At 35.0% G+C, this 20547-nt stretch overlaps 1 protein-coding gene across 6 annotated transcripts in view; it reads left to right on the top strand.

Annotated features, from left to right (window-relative positions):
* The window catches only part of ERBB4 (erb-b2 receptor tyrosine kinase 4), a 1138707-nt gene that overhangs the window by 800613 nt on the left and 317547 nt on the right, over nt 1-20547 (top strand). The window lies entirely within an intron of this gene.

Here is a 20547-nt window from a genome sequence, read left to right as displayed (position 1 = left end):
CCATATGGGAACCTTCCAAGGAGGTTCAAGGGCAGTCTTTGTTCTTAGTGATTCCATGTCAGAAGGGTGTGAGAAAGTTGGACACGTTAGTTTGGAGATTCATAGCAAGTTTGTTTGTTTGTTTGTTTGTTTGTTTGTTTGTTTGTTTGTTAGAAAACGAGAATAATTCAGGAGTCAGTCTAGTTTACAGGTATATAACAAAATCTCAAAGGCAATGAACAGGATTAGAATCTGATATAGACAAAGGTGCACACATAATTTTTTTCTCCTAATTATCCCCATTTCTTTGTTCTCTATGGATAATCATGGTGAAACTGATTTGTTTGCATTAGATTTGGCCTGAGTATTTACATAAGTGCAACAAGATAATAACAGACCATATAAGCTTTTTTTTAAGATTGCTTTGCTGGTGCCAGGCTGATTTTTTCTAAGAGGCTTTATTGCCTGTGTAAAGTCAATCTCAGCTCCTTAAAACTGTCTGGTCAGTGTGAGTCTGTGCATATCTATTTCAAATATGACATTCTAGTAAAACCTTGGTGATATAATCAATCCTATTAAAGGGAACAGAATCTCATTGAACTTATGCAAATTACTAACTATATTGCCATGAAAAGAATGCTCAAGAGTTTTCTAATTCTGGAGGGATTAGGTAGGGAGAAAATGTAAATGTCTCACCTTTGTTCACAAAGGTATACTTTACACAAATTGTTGATAGCTTAAGAGAAAACAGAAAAAAATTCTTAAAATCTGAAAAAAAAGAACATTAAAGAATCAGTAATGTTTCAGATAAAAAGTCCTTGTCAATTCATTCAGTCCCATGATATTAATCCTTGTTCTGCCTGAATCCAGTTTTTTCATTTTTTCTGGAAATTCTCACCCAATTCAGTTTTGCGATCTTAGATTTATCAAAAAACATGAACTAGTAAAAAAAAAAAATCCTTTCCATGAATCTCCTTGGAGATGAAGTACTTTTGCAGATGAAGTACAAGAATACTTGTGCAAAAACATTTGAGTAAAACTATAACTGTCTGTAAATGACAAAAGACTTTTAAAAATACCTATTATTAAGATCTGATAAGAGTTCATTTTAATGAAATTAACAAGAAAATTTTGCAATTTTTGTGATATACCACATTTTAAGATAATAACAAATTATGACTGATAATACCAGATTTCCAAGAATGTCATATAATCCTGGAATATGTATAACATATACCTACACAAACACAACATAAAGAAGGCTTAGTAGTGATTCTTATTTGACAATGCTTCCCATGCAGTTTAGCATTTCAAACAACCCTGATTAGTTTAACATGATCCTTTTTAAAAAGAGAGAAAACAAATCTTTTGAAATGTTCCAGAGACCCTGTGGGAAATCCCAAAGTTAGTTTTAAATCAAAAAGACTTCATATAGAATTTGATTTGGGGGAATTTTGTCAAAAATACCAAAAACTTTATTTTTAAATTTTGTTTATTAAGCTTTTATTTTAATTTCAGTATAGTTAACACACAGTGTTATATTAGTTTCAGGTATACAGCATAGTGATTGAACAATTCCATACATCACCTTGTGTTCATCGCAAGTACACTCCTTAATCCCCATCATCTGTTTCTCCCATCTCCCCATCCACCTCTTCTCTGGTAGCTATCAATTTATTCTCTATAGTTAAGAGTTTGTTTCCTGGTTTATCTCTATCTCTCTCTCTCTTTCATTTTTTTGCTCATTTGTCTTGTTTCTTAAATTCCACATATGAGTGAAATCATAAGATATTTCTCTTTCTCTTGCTGGCTTAGTTTCACTATATATATGTATATATCACATGTTCTTTATCCATTAATTTATCGATGGACACTTGGGCTGCTTCCATAATTTGGCTCTTTAAATAATGCTGCTATAAACATAGGTGTGCATGTATTTATTTGAATTAGTGTTTTTGATTTTGGGGTAAATACTCAGGTGTGTGATTACTAGATCATAGGGTAGTTATATTTTTAACTTTTGAGGAACTTCCATACTGCTTTTCACAATGGCACCGGCTTGCACTCCCACCAACAGTGCAAGATGATTCCTTTTTCTCCACATCTCACCAACACTTGTGGTTTCTGAAAATATCAAAAAGTTTTTATAGCAGTTGGGTAAATAGGAACATAGATCACCTTAAAACAATGCTTAATTTTTCATTTAAACATGGTGCCAATTAAAGACTTTGCAGGCAAATACAGAAGTTAGTTGTTAAAAAAAATCTTTAGCTCTTTTAAGAGAAGATTCAATTTTTTTTACATCATCAAAGACCTAATAAAAAAAAACACAGGATATTATTTTGACAAAACACAGAATACTTGTTTTCTGGATGCATTACTTTAAAAGGTAAAGAAAAACCTTTTATAATCATTTCATTTTATTTATTTTTATTTTATTTTATGAACCAGTGAGTACAGGAGAGGCAGACAGAGAGGGAAAGAGAGAATCTTCAGCAGGTTCCATGTTCAGCACAGAGCCTGACTTGGGGCTCAAGCCAAGGCTCAGTCTCACAACCGTGAGATCATGACCTGAGCCAAAATTAAGAGCTGGTTGCTTGAGGGCTGCCTGGGTGGCTCAGTCAGTTGAGCACCAGACTTCGGCTTGGGTCATGATCTTGTGGTTGATGAGTTCGAGCCTCACATTGGGCTCAGTGCTGACAGCTCAGAGCCTGGAGCCGGCTTTGGATTCCGTGTCTCCCTCTCTCTCTGCCCCTCTCCCACTCATGCTCTGTCTTTCACTGTCTCAAAAATGAATATAAACATTCAAAAATATATATTAAAAAAAAAAGAATGGGTTGCTTAGCCGACTGAGCCATCCAGGTGCCCCCACCCCCACCTTACAGTCTTTTATCAAGAACAAAACAATAGTTCAAGAAAACTTTGTCCTTTTAACAGAGAGAAAACTGAATGATAATTTTGTACCAGGTTGCTTTTGATATTGAACTTTTTCTTAATTAAATTCATTTCAACCTTAACCAGTCCTGATGCACATAAAATTTCTTTCCCCTATTATTTCTAGTAGTTTCAGTTAATATATTAGAATTTTAACCCTAAGAAAATTTTAACTTCTGGTGAAAACTAAGAAATAAGAGATTATAAACTGTCTTTTACATTAACATTCTATAGATTACCAGATTTGGAAACTATTTTTTTATAATTTCTAGAAACCTGCTTTCTCATAGAAAATTTCTCAGCATGTCATAAAACATATTTACTAATAGACTCAAATATTATTTTATTAGTGATTATAATCCCAAGCAGGCTCCACACTCCACTCAGAGCCAAATGTGGGGCTTGATCTCACGAACTGCGAGATTATGACCTAAGCCAAAATCAAGAATTGGGTGCTTAACTTCCTGAGCCATTCAGGTGCTCCTACACCCAAATATTTTTAATTCCTTTGTAAAAGGAAACAAAAATGGGTAAACCTGTGTTGAGTAATTAATGTTCAATATTTTACCTTATTTAGAAATTATCTAGATATTCAATGAATTTAACTTGACATCATTTAACTTAACCTAGCAAAACTTTTTTTTAAAGTTTCAGGTTACCAAATATTTGAGGAAACTATTTAAAAAGTTCACCCAAAACCTTTTTATACTACTTACATCTACTTAACTTACTTGTTATTAACAATTATGTTTGGACTACACATAAAAACTTCATGATACATCAGGGAAAGTCAGCTATCATCTCAAGCTATTTTTCTTGCTGACAAATTTTGTAAGAGATACATGAACTTATTTGACTCTTAGAAGCCTAGATAGAATAAAAGTATTATACTTAATGCTGATAACTCTAAAAATATGCCTGTTTTAATTAACCCAACAAACTCAAACTAGCTTTATTTTTTTTTCAACGTTTATTTATTTTTGGGACAGAGAGAGACAGAGCATGAACGGGAGAGGGGCAGAGAGAGAGGGAGACACAGAATCGGAAACAGGCTCCAGGCTCTGGGCCATCAGCCCAGAGCCCGACGCAGGGCTCGAACTCACGGACCGCGAGATCGTGACTTGGCTGAAGTCGGACGCTTAACTGACTGCGCCACCCAGGCGCCCCTCAAACTAGCTTCAATACCAACTATTTCCTGAACCTGAAAGTCATTTGGATTAAGTTTCTATTATATTTTTCAGAATTTAAGAATATTATATTTGTATAAGTGCTTCTTTGTTTAAGCCATTAAATCGTTACTTTTACAAATTAACTTAGGTAAAATACCCTCTAGAGGTAGAAAAATACCACACATCTATAACACGTATATATGGACTCATATAAACATACAGGTAGAAGTAAACAGAGACCTTATAGCTTCTGTGGCTCAAGCTTTTTATTACTAATATTTGTGGAGAAGTCATTTAGGATTTGACTTTGTCCTTAACAAGTAATCTTGCTGTAGAGCAGTTTGTATTTCTATTTTTTTTTTTTTTAGTTTACTTATTTATTTTGAGATAGAGCATGTGTGTGAGCAGGGGAGAGGTAGAGAGAAAGGGCAAGAGAGAGAATCCCAAGCATGCTCCACACTGTCACCATGGAGCCTGATGCAGGGCTCAAACTCATGAAAGGCAAGATCATGACCTGAGCCAAAATCAAGAGTCGGATGGTTAACCAATTGAACCACCCAGGTGCAGTTTGTATTTTTAAATAGACTTTCTTTCCTTTAGACTTAGGAATTGAGGATGGTCTAGATAAGAATTAAGAGGGAAGGAATTCAGGTTTCTCCAAGAAGGACTTTGGTTTTCCTAAGGCCATAATTTACAAGACTTTTGATAAATAGGGGTGGTTTGGGGGCTCCTAAAAAAAGAATATGTGAACTTCAAATTGATTCAAGAGCTGCATTTCTAGTTTTATAGAGATTTGTAAGATAAGGAAGCTTCTAACTCCTCAAAGAATTGGGTTGTGGCTTAAATGACATTATAGGCTGGTCCACCCATCCAATTGCATTATCTTCAATTTGCTTAGAGATAAAGCCATAAAAAAAAAAAAAAAAAAAAAAAAAGGTTCTTACCAGGCTCTGAATATCAACTTCCAATTTGTCCAGCTTTTGACTACAGAAATACTTACACATTTCTTTTAAATATCTTGTCAGGTTTCAGCTGGGACAAGCAGTACATATATCTGGCAATATTGAATGACCGCTTGGACTCAAGAGGTATCCCCAAAGAGGATACAAAAGATATTTTATTTTCCTTTATCTACTACAGACAGGGATATAGGGGGAGGTGACCCTGGTAAGAATTCTCACTCTTAGCTGGCCTCTGCCAGTTTTTCCAGAGCCCATCTGTGGGTTCTGAGTGGAGTTTAAAGTGAAGCATGTAATTCTGATATTTACTAAAATTTGGCAAGGCTTTTAAAATTAATTTTAATTTAGTTTCCCCTTGGCTGCTTAGGGGAGTAAATATAGCAGTTTAATAGAAAAACTCTCAGAGTCTCATCAGCTCTGGGAGTGGACTGTATGGAGGCCCTCCTTCAAAGGTGGATGCAGGGGTGCCTATAAAGCCATTAACTTGGTGGACTTTTGTTTAGGTCTTGTAGTCTCTTCAGAGTGGAAGTGCAGTTCAGACATAGTGTTACCAGATTGGCTGCTCAATTAAAGGAAGATAGAGGGGAGCAGTAGAAGTTAGGACAGTCTTGCAATCTTTGTTTTAGGTACCTCTTTGTCTTTAATTTTTCATCAGCTTTTTGCAATTAAACTTTAATGAAGCTATTTTTTAAAGCCTTTTAGAAGCTTCTGCATACCAATTAAAATAGGTATTCCGTTCCTATAGGTTTGTGTGATTTGTGAACTGTTACTTTTAAGGACACTTCCTAAATGAATGATCTCATCTAATTGGAACATTCCTTCTAATGGACATTGTCATTCCCTGGAGGGATGGCAATAGTTTAATAGGACCCTAACCACAGATGGAGTTCAACCCACATTTCTATCTGGTCATATTTTGGAGTCCTCAACCTAAGAGTTACCAAGCCACATTTTCATGACACAAAACAAGCTTAGGAAGGTTTTGCCATTTTTGTAGGTATTTATAGTTTCCAGGACCATAATTCTTAGATATACAATAAGCAGGTATACTAGAAGGTGTGCTTGATTGTTTAGAGTTTAAGGATCCCATTAGCTAAGGGTTTCTCTGAGCTAAACTAATACCTAAAGGAGATGTGCCACTGATTTGGGGACTGTGCAGTGTTTACAGTGTACCTTTTCAGACAGACATTTTATTGTTTGCTGTTGACCTGTGGTCAATCTAACTTGTTCTATGGCCAGCGTATTCTAACATAGGAGTCTTTGGGTCTGGTGGTGAGCACTCGAACAACTCTTCAGAGCTCCACCCATGGCCACCAGTTTTTATAGCTTTTTTTTTTTATCTACACAAAAACAAGGCAAATGAACATGTACCTTAATATGTCAGCAGTAACCAAGAGATGTTAGTCACTGTGTCCTGGCCCAGAGAAGGCCCTGTGTGTAATACCGGTAATCCCTGTGGAACCTTGGACTCAGGAAAGAATTACACCAGCAGACTCCAACAATTGCAGACTGTGGAATTAGGGGCTCAATATGGATGTGAACTGTGCAATGGCACTAACAGACTTTTTGTGGATCTTGGGACAGACAGAATTAAAGACTGGGAGTTTCCCATTCAAAAATCTGCAGGTTGTGGTCTGAAAGGCTAGAGGCTTAGCTCCAACTCCACCTGATCTGCCCTGGATTGGAAAGCCAGTTAGGATTGGGAGCTCCGTGCAGAGACAGTGGAGCTGTGAACCTAGAAGGAATTTAGCCATGGCCTTTGGAAACAATGAGAAAGACAGTGAACTCCAAGTATTAGTGGGTGCCACCCTGTGTTTCTTGTTCCCAAAGGGGTAGGTGGTCTCCTTCCATCTTGCTGCTGCCACCAAATCTGTTAACAAAAATTAAACTAAGTAGGGATCAAATTGGCCTTATTCACTGATTCATGAATCTGGCAGCATCTCATCTAGCAATGGAAGAGAGCTCTGCTGAGCTGTAGGAAAGGAAAGCTTTTTAAAGGCAAAAAAAAAAAAAAAAAAAAAAAAGGGTAGAAAGGAGGAAACTGTTAGTAAAGAATGCATTGTTTCAGGCAAGGCTGTTTTCCTAAGGAGAATGGGAGGAGTCTATGGGGCGGATTATCCCACTAATGCTACCCAGGTAATTCTGCGTTGACTGGTTAAAGTTTACACTCCTGGGGGGTTGAAACTGCAATTAGATTAGGTATAAAGTCCTGGTTTGCTGACATGTGGTTTAGCAACTGGACTCCATTTTGAGCTTGCTGTCTCTTTTTTTAACAAATAATATGGTATTAGTTCAAAACAGAATTGGCTCAATGGAATCTAATAGAAAGTCTAGATGGAGACTAAAATCTATATAGTAATTTAGTTTTATAAAGTTGGCATTTCTTTTAGAAAGAAGTAACAAAGCATAGATTATTCAATAAATAGGGTTGGAACAAAAGGGTCATAGTACATAATAAAATAAAGTTAGACCCCTACCACAGAACAAAAGACACGGGATGAATTATACACTAAAAGTTTAGGGGCACCTGGCCGGCACAGTTGGTAGAGCATGGAACTCTTGATCTCAGGTGCTAAGTTCCAGTGCCACGGGGGCTTGGAAACTACTTAAAGAAAAAAAAAAAAAGTTTAAAAAAGCATGAAATAGACTAAGGATTATAGAATTGTAGACAAAATTTTTAAAAAGCATACAATAATTGAAGCATTAAAAATGTAGGTAAAAATTATGGGATGATGAAGATCTTTTTAAACATAATTCAGATTTAAAAGGAAGAAAAAGATCGTTTTAACTACATTATAATGTTTTTTGTTTTTAATTTTTGAAGAATTTTTTTTTCTTTCCAAGATTTTACTTAAATTCAAGTTAGTTAACATATAGTGTAGTATTGGTCTCAGGAGTAGAATTTAGTGATTTATCAGTTACAAATAACACCCAGTGCTCATCACAACAAATGCCCTCCTTAATACCCATCACCTATATAGTCCATTCCCCACGCATCTCCCCTCCTAAAACAATTTTTTTTTAATATTCATTTATTTTTGAGAGAGAGAGAGGGAGAGCAAGCAGGGGAGGGGCAGGGAGAGGGAGACAGAGGATACAAAGCCAGCTAGGCCCTAAGAATAGCAAGCCTGATGTGGGGCTCAAACTCAGGAACTACAAGATCATGACCTGAGCCGAAGTCAGCTCAACTGACTGAGCCACCGAGGTGCCCCCTAAAACAAAATATTTTTAATAAAATTAAAAAGAATTAAAAACTTACACAGGAAATTTGTAAGAGTGTTTGGCCTCACTTATAATCAATGATATAATAGCTATGAATTTTCACTGTTAGATTGTCAAAATTAAAAAAGAATGATAATTTCTGGTAAGGATAAAGTATGGGGCCAGAAGAAATCTTGATTAGTGTCTCAAATTACTTTTGGCTGTGTATTTCGTGCCCTCTTAACTGTTATACTACCATAAACTGTAACAGGGAGGCGAAGGATCTATAGAAACCCAAAAATTGACATTGGTTATTGCTCTGTTTTTTTTCTAAAAAAAATTATATCTGTAGTTACGTATATTTCTCTAAGTTTGTATTATTTATGTAATTTCAGAATCTTTAAAAGGAAAGAATAATAAAAAATGATATTCTCTTTATCACAAAACAAAAAAAAATTGGGGGATGCCCAGTTCTTTACACATTACAGAAATGATAATTTATTTTAACATATATTAATAATGCATAAAAAGCTTTATTAAAAAAGCTTTATTTAATATCTATAATGTATTGTTTTGTATAAATATGTTGCTCAAAGAGACTCCCAAATGTTGCTTTATATTGGCTCACAGCTTACCGTACTGTCATGTAGGAGAAATTCAGAATTAACTGCCCCAAATTTCCAGTTATGATAGTAGAAGTAAAATAATCCCCCATAGTCTTTGGCATCATAAAAATGCAAAGAAAGGAAATGTCATCTCCAATGGCTTTAAGTTCCTGAATTCATGAGAAGGCCAGTTTGGCTCCCATCTGTATTTGGCTCACATTTGTAAAAGGAACACCAGGACCATTTTCTCTACTTTGCTATTTTGACCTTTGTCTATGCAGTTGAGCAAAGCTTTCAAACTACTGTTTGCAACTCATCAGTGGATTATAGTATCACTTCAGTGGACCCTGACCAACATTAAACTTATGTTGAAATAAACTAGACTAGAATAAATAGACCACATTAGAAAAGAATAAAAAAAAAAACTGTATCAAAATGCTTTGCACATAATCCAGGTTAATATAATTTTTAAAACTTTTCATCATGTATATGTGTACTGAGCCATGATATAAAATGTTGTTTGTTTAGTTTTCTGTAGTCTGAATTGTGATTTAAAAACAAAACAGAAACAAAATTCTTTTTTTTAAATATAATTTATTATCAAATTAGCAACACCCAGTGCTCATCCCAACCAAAATTCTTTTTGAAAAAACACTGTAAAGAAGTATACTTTAACTTTTAGGTAGGCATGATTAACATTTTAACAAAATCTCAAACATGTTCTATGAGAAGAAAAGTAACAGTTTGAAAATAGCCTTCCGGCTATGCTTAAAGAATGTTTGTGGTGCAACTCTTTTAGGTAGTTCCACTCTAAATTTTTATTATTATTATTATTATTATTATTATTATTATTATTGATATATGGACTTGAAAAATGGGCCCTATCTGGGCCTCAGTTTCCTCCTCTGTAAAATCAGTAGGTTGAACTCAGTCATATATGAGATTTCATAAAATGCTAAATATAAAATAATCTTATTTGTAGGAGTCTTGTTATAAGCTTTAAAATTATTTGAGTAATATCTTAATTTTCATTACTCACCACTCATAATTGTGTTGTTAGTTAAAATGACTCGAAAACAAACTATTTTTCAAGAATGTAAAGAAGGCTCATGCAGATTGTTATTCAATGTTGTACTTAAAATAGCTTCTGAAACTATTTTCCTCCCACCTCTACCACCTTCGGTTTTTAAATTTAGACACGCATTGTTTGAGGTTATTAATGTAAACATATTGATGGAGATATATAGGAGTCTGGAAACGAATTTAAAACCCTACTTTACAATAACTTATCCTGTGACCTAGGACAGGCTAGTTAATATTTGTTAAATGTTAACCTCTTCATCTGTAACACAGGGGTAATTAACTTGGATTGCCAACTTACAATACAATGGGATAACTGCTAGACTAGAAGTCTATATGGCATTAAGTGAGGTCACCAAGAAAGAAGGGGGAGGAGATACAGAATAATGGGTTCCAGTTAAGGGATTTGGTGAAGAGTTAACAAAGGAGATTTTTACCAAGATGATCCTTGAAGAATGTATAGACATCAGGTGGGCAGAAGAAGGGCCTAGAACACGCCATACAAAGAACCAGGATGAGAAGGAGGCAATTTAAGAGATAGAGAATACAACTTATAATAAGCCTTGGTAACGAAGCTGATTTGGTTGTAAAGGAAAAGAGGGGGATTTGGCATGAATTCCAGTTTTGAGTTGGAGCAATTGAATCAATGATGGAAATAGTCACTGGGACTGAGTATATAGGGGGAGAATAGTGTTGTGGCTGAATTGAGAATGGGAATAAGGGAGTTTAGCTATGTCCTTTCTAAGTCTTAAATATCCCTGATTCATCCATGTAGAACTGCCCAATAAATAATTAGTTAATAAGTGGAAACTCAACTGAGATATTCACAGATATTGTAAAGAAGGACTGGGGATAGATACTTGAGACATATCTGCAAGTATGTGTTATAGGTAACTCTTGAAAATGCTTGGCTCTCTGAGGGTAATGAAGATCATGAGGTAAAGGGAAGATTATTTTTTTTAACTTACTTAAAATACAAGAATCTTGAGTATTGTCCTTGAAGAAATGGCCAGTAAAGACATTAATTGTAAAAGAGAGAATATAAATAATTTCCAATGCAAGAATTTGGCCTTGAATATTATGGGACTGGGCAACCTGGGACTCAGGAATAACCTAAAACAGGAAAATGAGCAACCCTTTATTTGAGATAAAAACAAAGTGAATGAGTGTGGATTTGGATGAAAAAGGGAAAAAAATTGACATTAGAAAGGGGCACATTAATTTAGCTGACAATAGCTTTGAGTTTGCTAGTGCTATTAACTGTAATATTTCTCCTAGCATTTCAGCATCATTTGGTATTTTAATTCCCAAATTGATTACTAGGCGTGGGCTCTGCTGTGATGTGAGCAAACTGCAAACTGCCTGGAAAACTCTGAACACATAGTGTTAATCCCTTAGAGATGGTTGGGTGTGATTTTGGATTTGTCCACTGGAAAGTCAGTTTAGTTCAACTCCAGTTTTTTCATCAATAAAATGAGAAATTTAGACTAGATAGCACACATTAGGTCAGGAAATCTTTGTTCATTGTTTAAGTGATGTGTGGCTCTGTCTTTTCCATTTTAATATTTGTGATTATTTTCATCACAAAATTGGCAGCATTTCCCACCCCACCCCCCTTTCGAGAAGGAGACTCATCCAGGTGTTTATTGAGTAGGAGAGGTTATCTTTATCCTCATTCATTGATATTTTGGATAAGGACATACTTATCCTGATATACTAATATAAGCAAAAAAGGTAGGTTTTGTTTTGTTTTGTTCTTGCTAAATCTGTATGTAGAGATGTGTGGTCAACCATAATTTGAGGTGATTCAGAAAAATTCAATGTTAGATTTTTCCTGATTTCTTGGTTTGTGACAGCATATCATTTATGTGTGTGGTATAGGTGCAGCTTTCAATTCTAATGTAAAAATGTATTCTTTAGGAGTCTGTTTGTGGTTTTCTTATGCAGATTCTTATGCTTCCTTTATTATTTGGAAACCTAGATATACAGAAGAATTTCAAGAATATTTTTATAGTTAATGTAATAGAATGCTATCAGCTTTTCGAATTCTAACTCATAAACTTTGGTAATGTTAATAGTGTATTAAAAGGGGAGAATTTCCCTGATGCCCAAGTGTGTATTTTAAAATCAGTTTTAAGTTCCCTCAATGAATCATTGAACATGTCATTAAAAAAAATAGGTTGAATAAAACTTCATTAAATAAATGAAGAAAGCAGCTAGTGATGAAGAATGGATGTGACAAGATTCCTTTCCTATTTAACACAACTAACAACATTATCATGTCATACCCCACGGGTCACCAGGGATTTATCTGGGACAAGGGTCAAACCTCACTAATAGCTGCTAAAATCTGAGCATACTTTATTAACTGACTCTGAATGTCAATTTCAGTAATGGCTTTGTGGGCATTTGCCATGTTTTTCAGGTGAACTATGGCAGTTACTGCACTTAGGATTAAACCATTATGTCACCTACAGGAGTGTATACCTCATGGTATGGCCTAGCTAGTTCCCACTAATTAGGAATTAGGAATAAAAGATAGTAAATTGCATTTTCTTCTGTGATGTGAAAATGGGTATGCTTTGCAGTAATTTGGAAGATACAGACACTTTTTTTTTTAATAATTCTGTTTTCCTGGACTCCATTATTTAAAATAAATAAATAAATAAAATAAAATCCTTCCCTGAATGCCTTTTTCCAGTGTTTAAGTCTTATGTTATTGGTTGAAAGAATTGATAAATTATTTAAGGTTCAAATTCCTTCCTTGTCCAAATTAGGATATAGCCTAATGTATCTTAAGGGCTTACTCTGCGTGGCAGCAATTACTGACTTCATCATTCTGTGATCTAGCTAGCATGAGATAGGAAGCAGCAGTTTAAGACCCATTTTCACCTCTGCCTTCCCATCTAAATAAATGCTTTACCCTTCCTAATGTAACCTCTCATTAGGAAGAAAAAAGGGTCTTACAGCAGAGGTTTTGAGTTGTTGGTTTTCAAGGCGACTTATGAAAACCTCAGGGCTCCTAATAAGAAAAAAAAAAAATTCTGGCCCTTTCTCCAGACTTACTAAATCAAATGTAGGAGGAGAGGCATCTTTATTTTAAACTTTCCTATGTGATTCCTAGAGTTAACCTGGCCCTGGACACACAAATGTGTCCAGTTGTTCTCCTTTGGGAAAATGAGTAGTGGTCTATAGTTTGGTGTTAGTTTCATTAAACTTGATTTTCTACTAATTTCAGCAAGCTCTAGAAGTAGTGTGTGTTCTTGGATGGTTCATAGGCTTTATTTGTTTCATTAATGTATATCCTGATGATAGTAGCCTTCTAAAAACATGTTGCATAACCCAGAGTGTCCATTTTTTTTTTTTATTTTTTAGTTACAATTTCACCACTCGTAGGAATAAGTATTGGATCATAGAACTAAAGGATTACCTCTAGGGAGCATTTCATCAAGCCCCTTGTCTGTAATTAAGTGGATGTCTAAAGCATCCAAAAGAGATTTCCCTTAAATACTGACAAATAAGGGTTCAAGAAGCCCTTTTAGTTGCTCATTACAGTGTTTTTATCACTCTAATAGTCAATAAATTCTTCTTCCCATCCAACCCCAATCACCTCTGCTTTAACCCAAGCATTTTTCTTCTTGTTCAAAACGCCAAGTATGTAGCTGAACACAGCCTAACATTACAACATTCCACTTGAAGCACTGTCTATTTAATGGACATAATGTGCTTCATGGACACAGAAATTTGGTCAATAAACAGAAATAGTATAGGCAGCATAGAGGTGCAGGTCACTGAATATTAGTTGAAATAGAGAAAAATACAAATAAAATCAATGTCCTTTAAAGTGTGTTTAGCAATGCAATTGGGGACTGACTGCCAGGATACTTTTTATGTAGGCAGCTGCTAGGTGAGAGAAGGGAACAGCTTTCTGACAGTCTCATACTTTACTGTCTGAAAACTTCCCGCTTTAGGTTTTTTTCTTCCCAACTCTTCCTACCTGCTTGCATATGGATTTTTTGCTTGTTTGCTCTCCCAATTAGTGATAGAGGGCTTAACAACACAAATAAGAAATTAGAGCAAGAGGTCAGTCAGTGTGGTAAAATTTCAGACAAAGAATAATCAGTCAGTCAATCAATCAAATGGTGTAAGTAATCTAGAGTTTTCTCCATTTTTATTGGATAGAGTTATGATTTTCAACTCTAGACTGCATATTGGAATCACCTGGGGAGCTTATTAGAAGTGGCAAGTTCTAGGGGCATGTGAGTGGCTCAGTCAGTTAAGCGTCTGACTTCCCCTCAGGTCATGAACTCACAGTTCAGGGTTCGAGTCCCGCATTGACCACTTGGAGCCTGAAGCCTGCCTCAGATTCCGTGTTTCCCTCTCTCTCTGCCCCTCCCCCACTTGTGCTCTGTCTCTTTCTCAAAAATAGATAAACATTAAATAAATTTTTTTAAGTGGCAAATCCTAGAACATTGCAGGTAATTTTGATTTACTAGGAATTAAATGATTCCTCCTAGGTATTTTTTAAAGTATTCTATATCCTGCTACTCAAAATGGTCTATGGACCCGCAGATAGTGACATTACCTGGGAGCTTATTAGAATGGACAATCTAGGTCCCCACTGATGTTGACCAAGTGAAAATCTTCACTAACACAGGAATTCCCATATTAAAGTTTGAAAGGCCCCATTAGATAATCTGGTTCAGAACCACTGGGTAGACGAAGTGAACAGAACCAAAAGGCCCTCCTGAGGGCAAGGATATGGAAGAAATGAGGAAAGAAGAAGCAGATAAGAAAAGAAGAGAGAAGTAGAAGAGTGTAAAAACACAAGAAGACACTTATAAATACTTTGCCTAAATTTAACCTTATTTATTTCTTAATGGGCAGAGATCTTTTTGTTTTGTCACTGTTATGTCAGCACCCTGTTTTGCATTATTTATGAATGTTCTTTATCCTTTTGTAGCTCACAGGAAGCAGTAATAAATATTTAACTAAATTGTCAAAGTTCTTTAAATAAATTTCTAAGGGAGTAACTTTACACATGGTTATTATTATAATTAAAGAAGAAACTCAGGGCACCTGGGTGACTCAGCTTCTGACTCTTGATTTGGGCTCAGGTCATGATTCCAGAGTTGTGGAATTGTGCCCCACATTGGGCTCTATGCTGAGTGGGGAGGCTGCTGAAGATTCTCTTTCTCTCTCTCTCTCTCTGCCCCTCTCCTCCACTCGCACTCTTTCTCTAAAAAAATTAAAAAAAAATAAAATAAAATAAAGAAGTAACTAGCCACTATTTTTATGAGTGATGTACTGATATGATAAAGCTACTTACTTTAATTTCTTGAGATGATAGATATTCTTTCAACACTATCCCCTTACCCTGGAATGTATGGTTCCTTAAACTTTATCCAATTCTTTTTTAAAAAATTTTAACGTTTATTTTTGAGAGAGAGAGACAGACAGAGCATGAGTTGGGGAGGGGCAGAGAAAGAGAAAGACAGAATCCGAAGTAGGCTCCAGGCTCTGAGCTGTCAGCATAGAGCCCGATGCAGGGCTCAAACCTATGAACTATGAGATCATGACCTGAGCTGAAGTTGGATGCTTAACAGACTGAGCCACTTAAGCACCCCTATCCCTCTAATTCTTATGGATATTTTGGATGAATCTCCATTCCTAATCTCAAATTTGCTGAGCCCAATATAATAAACACCGTAACTTCCCAGATTTTACCTTATATTACACAATCACAGTTAGTGATGTACCATCAATGAATAAGATAGTTAAAATTCGACCCAAATTTTTAATGCACCCAATGAAGCAATTTAGGAAGGATACTAAATATGAGAGGGGAATATCTAATGAAATAATATTCAGGCAAGGGTGGAAATTAATATAACGAAAGCAATTATAACTCAATGTTCCCATGGAGACTATGTGAGTTATCTCATTGATTTCAGGAACTGTTGTTTTGTTTTGTGTTTCCATCATAATAAAATATGAGTAGAGTTTGATGTGTTTAATTCATATTAAGTAGTATTATTAATCAATAAATGCCATTAAATAGATTATACAAAGGGAATATTTTCTTTCTAAAAATAAATCTCATAAAACAATGTGAAAAAATGTTTCTTAACTGTGTCACATCACTGTTTAGAGATTAAGCTTATTGTTTTGTTCTTTTTGCTTACTTATATTTTTACCTATCAAGCAAACACTTCTAAATATATTTCATACTTACTGAACTTTCAAATGGAATTAAGGCATATGAACACTGGGATAGCAAAAAGTGCTATTTACTGTTGAATGTATCATACTTCTTTTTATTTTTAAAATGAATTATAGACTGCTTCTGAAGCAAAACCCATAATTCTCTTTTTAATATCTTAAGTCAAAAGTTTCAAAAGTAATGACTTAGAGAGATGTTTCTTTGCAGGTTCTTGAAATGGAATGGTGTATCTAAGATCAAAGGTCCTGAAAAAAGTATGAGTTATGTGAACACTTGATAGATGAAATTGCTATTTTGAACAATTTAAAGTTGACTCAACACGTATGAATGAATAATTTCATCTACATGCTTTAGAATTTTCAGAGCATAGGGGCACCTGGGTGGCTCAATCAGTTGGGCACCTAACTTTGGCTCAGGTCATGGTCTCACGGTATGTGAGCTCAAGACCTGCCTCGAGCTCTGTGCTGACAGCTCAGAGCCTGGAGCCTGCTTTGGATTCTGTTACTCCCTCTCTCTCTGCCCCTCCCCCACTCATGCTCTGTTTCTTTCTGTCTCTCAAAAAAGAATAAATGTTAATTTTTTTTAATTTCAGAACATAATAATTATTATTGAACTTAAGACTGAAGTATGATAGATTAGATTTTAAAATATTATTTTCATACTTAAATAGTATACTCAATAAGAGAATTGAACTCAATAGGAACATTTTATATATAATTTTAAAATAAATTAATAGTTAATTATCTTTATAAACATTATCTACATTAATTTTCTCATTTGGTAGGAAAGACCAAAATATATAAACAAAGAGAAACTGAAACATTTTGCATACTTACCTTAAACCACCATAGAGTTAAAAATAGAAATTAACAGTCATATGTGTTTAAGATTAAAATATGGTGTGATTTATATGCTATTAATGCTGACTCATTTTGTGCTATTTCCAGCTGAGCAATGCCTGTCAAGTTAAAGCAAGTTAATAGACTATACTGGGATAATACCTATTTTAAATCTAATAATTTGTTTACTTAGCATATGTCTGCTATTTCAGTTAACAACTTTGGTACATTCAAAAAGGCCTTGTTAAATCTGGAAGAGAGGAATTATATAAGAATTTATTTTTTACAAAATCTCTATTAAAAGTATTTTCTTTATATGGTATAATTAGAATATCTAAATAAATATACTACTTGGATAAAAGATAGGAACATCAACATAAGTCCAATGTATGAATATGAAGAATTAATGAGTAGATATAATTTATTTGGGTATATTTCATATATGTAGTGTATATGTATATGTGTATGTATTTTGTATGTATAATGTATATGAAATATAAATAACCATTACATGCATGACGGGTACAGTTCTAAACATTGGAAAACACCAACAAAATATGTAATAAATGAGTTGTAAAATATGTTAGGTGGTGATCAATGCTATAACAAAGATGAAAGAAGGAAGGAAAGATGTAAGGAAGGAGGGAAAGAAAGAGAGAAGAGAGGAAGAGAAAGAGAGAAATAGAAAGAAAGAGAAAAAAAGAGTAGCATCCATCAGGAATCAGTAATTTGAAACGGATTCAGTTTTTTTTTTTTTTTTAATTTTTTTTTTCAACGTTTATTTATTTGGGACAGAGAGAGACAGTGCATGAACGGGGGAGGGGCAGAGAGAGAGGGAGACACAGAATCGGAAACAGGCTCCAGGCTCCGAGCCATCAGCCCAGAGCCTGACGCGGGGCTCGAACTTCCGGACCGCGAGATCGTGACCTGGCTGAAGTCGGACGCTTAACCGACTGCGCCACCCAGGCGCCCCAGAAACGGATTCAGTTTTAATAGGGGTAGACTTCACTGAGAGAATGAGATTTGAGCAAAGGAAGGTAAAAGAACAGGACAAATCGATTTACTATGTAGAACTTTCTATTAGAATACTTACAAAAGAAATAATTTATTTCAAAATTTAATGTGACCCAAGCTGCAAATACAAAATACGCTGTCACAAATCCAGACTTAAAAATCTGTCTTTCAAAATCCTCTATATCAGATAACTCTATTTTTACAAAATAAAAGCAAGACAGGGAATTAATCCAAATGTTGTTTCAGTTTAAACTCTATTTAATGTTTGTATTGCTTTTACTACCTAGGTAAGAATATAATCAAGTCCAAAAAAGGAATATAGTTCATACTTAAATATTATATATTATTTTATGAATATCATAATCATGTTCAAATAAACAGGGTCCAAGTGAAAATGTAGAATCATGAAATAATAACAAAATTTAAGGAGCATTTAAGTCTAATGTATGAATTAGCAATAATTCAGTTATTTGCATTTTGATATGCTGTGTTTCTGGGTATTTTAATATTGTCTATTTACAGGGTTTAGTACCCTACCTCTTTAGTTCTCTGCATGTTTTTCTTTTCCTTTGATATGTCCATTAAGGAGTAACCAAATGCTTTCACTGAGTTGGCAATATATGATTTATTTAGTTGGAAAGGATACTTACTTTCTTGTATAGGAAGTGTCAAGCACTGTACCAGTCCCTCAGGATAAAAACATCAATAATAAGACAATAGACTTCAAAAAATTACTCTAATAGTTTAGTAGAGGGAACAAACCTAAAAAAAAAAAAAAGATACAATGTAAAGTAAAATAATAATATCTAACCTGAGAACTATTAACAGGGGCCATGTGAAGCACTTTATACCTATGTCTCTATTTATCTTCAATCCCATTAGACACATATGATTACTAAACCCATCTTAAAACCGGCAAAATGAAATACAAAGATATTCAATAACTTGTTCATATCACAAGAATAGTTAGGATTTGGGTGTAGTCCTTCAGACCACACAGTCTGCATTAACTTCCTCCCTTGTTCAGAAGAAACGGTGATAAAATAACTCATCCTAGCGATGTATCTGGAGTTTTCAGAGAGAAAATGGCATCTGAATACAATCTTATACATGAATATTTGCCAGGATAAGAAGACAAGAAGGGTTTTTAGCATGGATGAGAGCATTATAAAAAGGCAATGAGAATCAAAATTGCAAACAATGCAAGAAATCAGGAATCACAAGTGGTGTTTGTGTATGGATGGATGTGAAAAGCACAGTGAGAGACACCAGTATAGATAGAGGTGGTGTTTAATTGATGAAGCACTTTTATCCCTTGCTATGGGTTTCCTCCTTTAGTGCAGGGATGACAAGTTTTACCTTGTGAAACAACACTGATTTATAAGCAGTGGCTTGTATTTTCAAGCATTGCTTTTAGAGCAGCATAGAGGATTAATTGGGATCTGAGAAACCTTTTAGAAGGCTATGTAATAATTTAGATACACGTTTTTGAAAAAGTTGGAGTAGAGAGGAGGGACAGTAATGAGGACTGTTAGTTAGCAATTTTATTTGATAATTTTGTTAAGTATGCGAAGTGAGAGTGAGGGCAAAGGAGAAATAGAAAACACATCCCAGATTTTTAACTAAGCTACTGGATGGATGGTACTAATTAAGAGAAGGGAACAAAGGAGACAGATACTCTCAATTGGTGGAGGTGAGAAAGTGTACATTCCACATTGTACATCTTGAGGTATCTAAATGGGTCTTTTGTAGGCACCTGGTAATACTTGCTGCTGCTCAGTAGAAAATTCAGATTTGGATCTGATGTCATCTATCTATAAGTAGTGTGAAAAGTAGGGAATTAATGGTTTCATCTAGGCATGAGCCCATAACCCAAAGAACACTGTCAAGACCAACTGGGGGAATACTACTGTTTAAAGGTCAGAGTCTTTCTACAGTAGCAATGAAGGAAGCTTTGAAGAACTGTTTAAAAAGATGAAAGGAAAGCAGATTGAAGTGGAAATATGGAAGCCAAGAAGGGATGTGCTATATATATTCTGTAACATTTATTTCTCTAAATACTTAAAAAGTATCTCTTTGGAATAAGTGAAATAAGTGTCCCTCAGTGCTATAATTTTGATGCCCAGCCTATTGCACTGATTTTACTAAAGCATACCTCGATACAGTGCTGTCAGCTTGGATCAAAGGATGTTGTAAGAAAAGACCAATGGGAATTTTTGTTGTGTCCACTATGAATGTGCCCCTCCCTCCCTTCCTTCTTTCCTTCCTCCCTTCCTTCTCTCCTTCCTCCCTTCTTTCCTTCCTCCCTTCCTTCTTTCCTTCCTCCCTTCCTTCTTTCCTCCCTCCCTCCCTCCCTCCCTCCCTCCCTCCCTCCCTTGCTCCTTTCCTTCCTCCCTCACTTCTTTTGAGGATATTGCACTGTTCCTTACATAGGAATCTTGGTGGAAATTTTACTTAAATCTCAAGAATAGAAACACTTATGCTACTATTGACCAGTTATCTGTATCTGTATCATTATTTATATATCTACTTGATATGAATCTT

The sequence above is a fragment of the Felis catus genome, chromosome C1 (genome assembly GCF_018350175.1).
Source record: "Felis catus isolate Fca126 chromosome C1, F.catus_Fca126_mat1.0, whole genome shotgun sequence".
Taxonomy (NCBI): Eukaryota; Metazoa; Chordata; class Mammalia; order Carnivora; family Felidae; genus Felis; species Felis catus.
The sequence above is the reverse complement of the archived record's forward strand: the minus strand, read 5'-3'. Positions and strand labels throughout refer to the sequence as shown.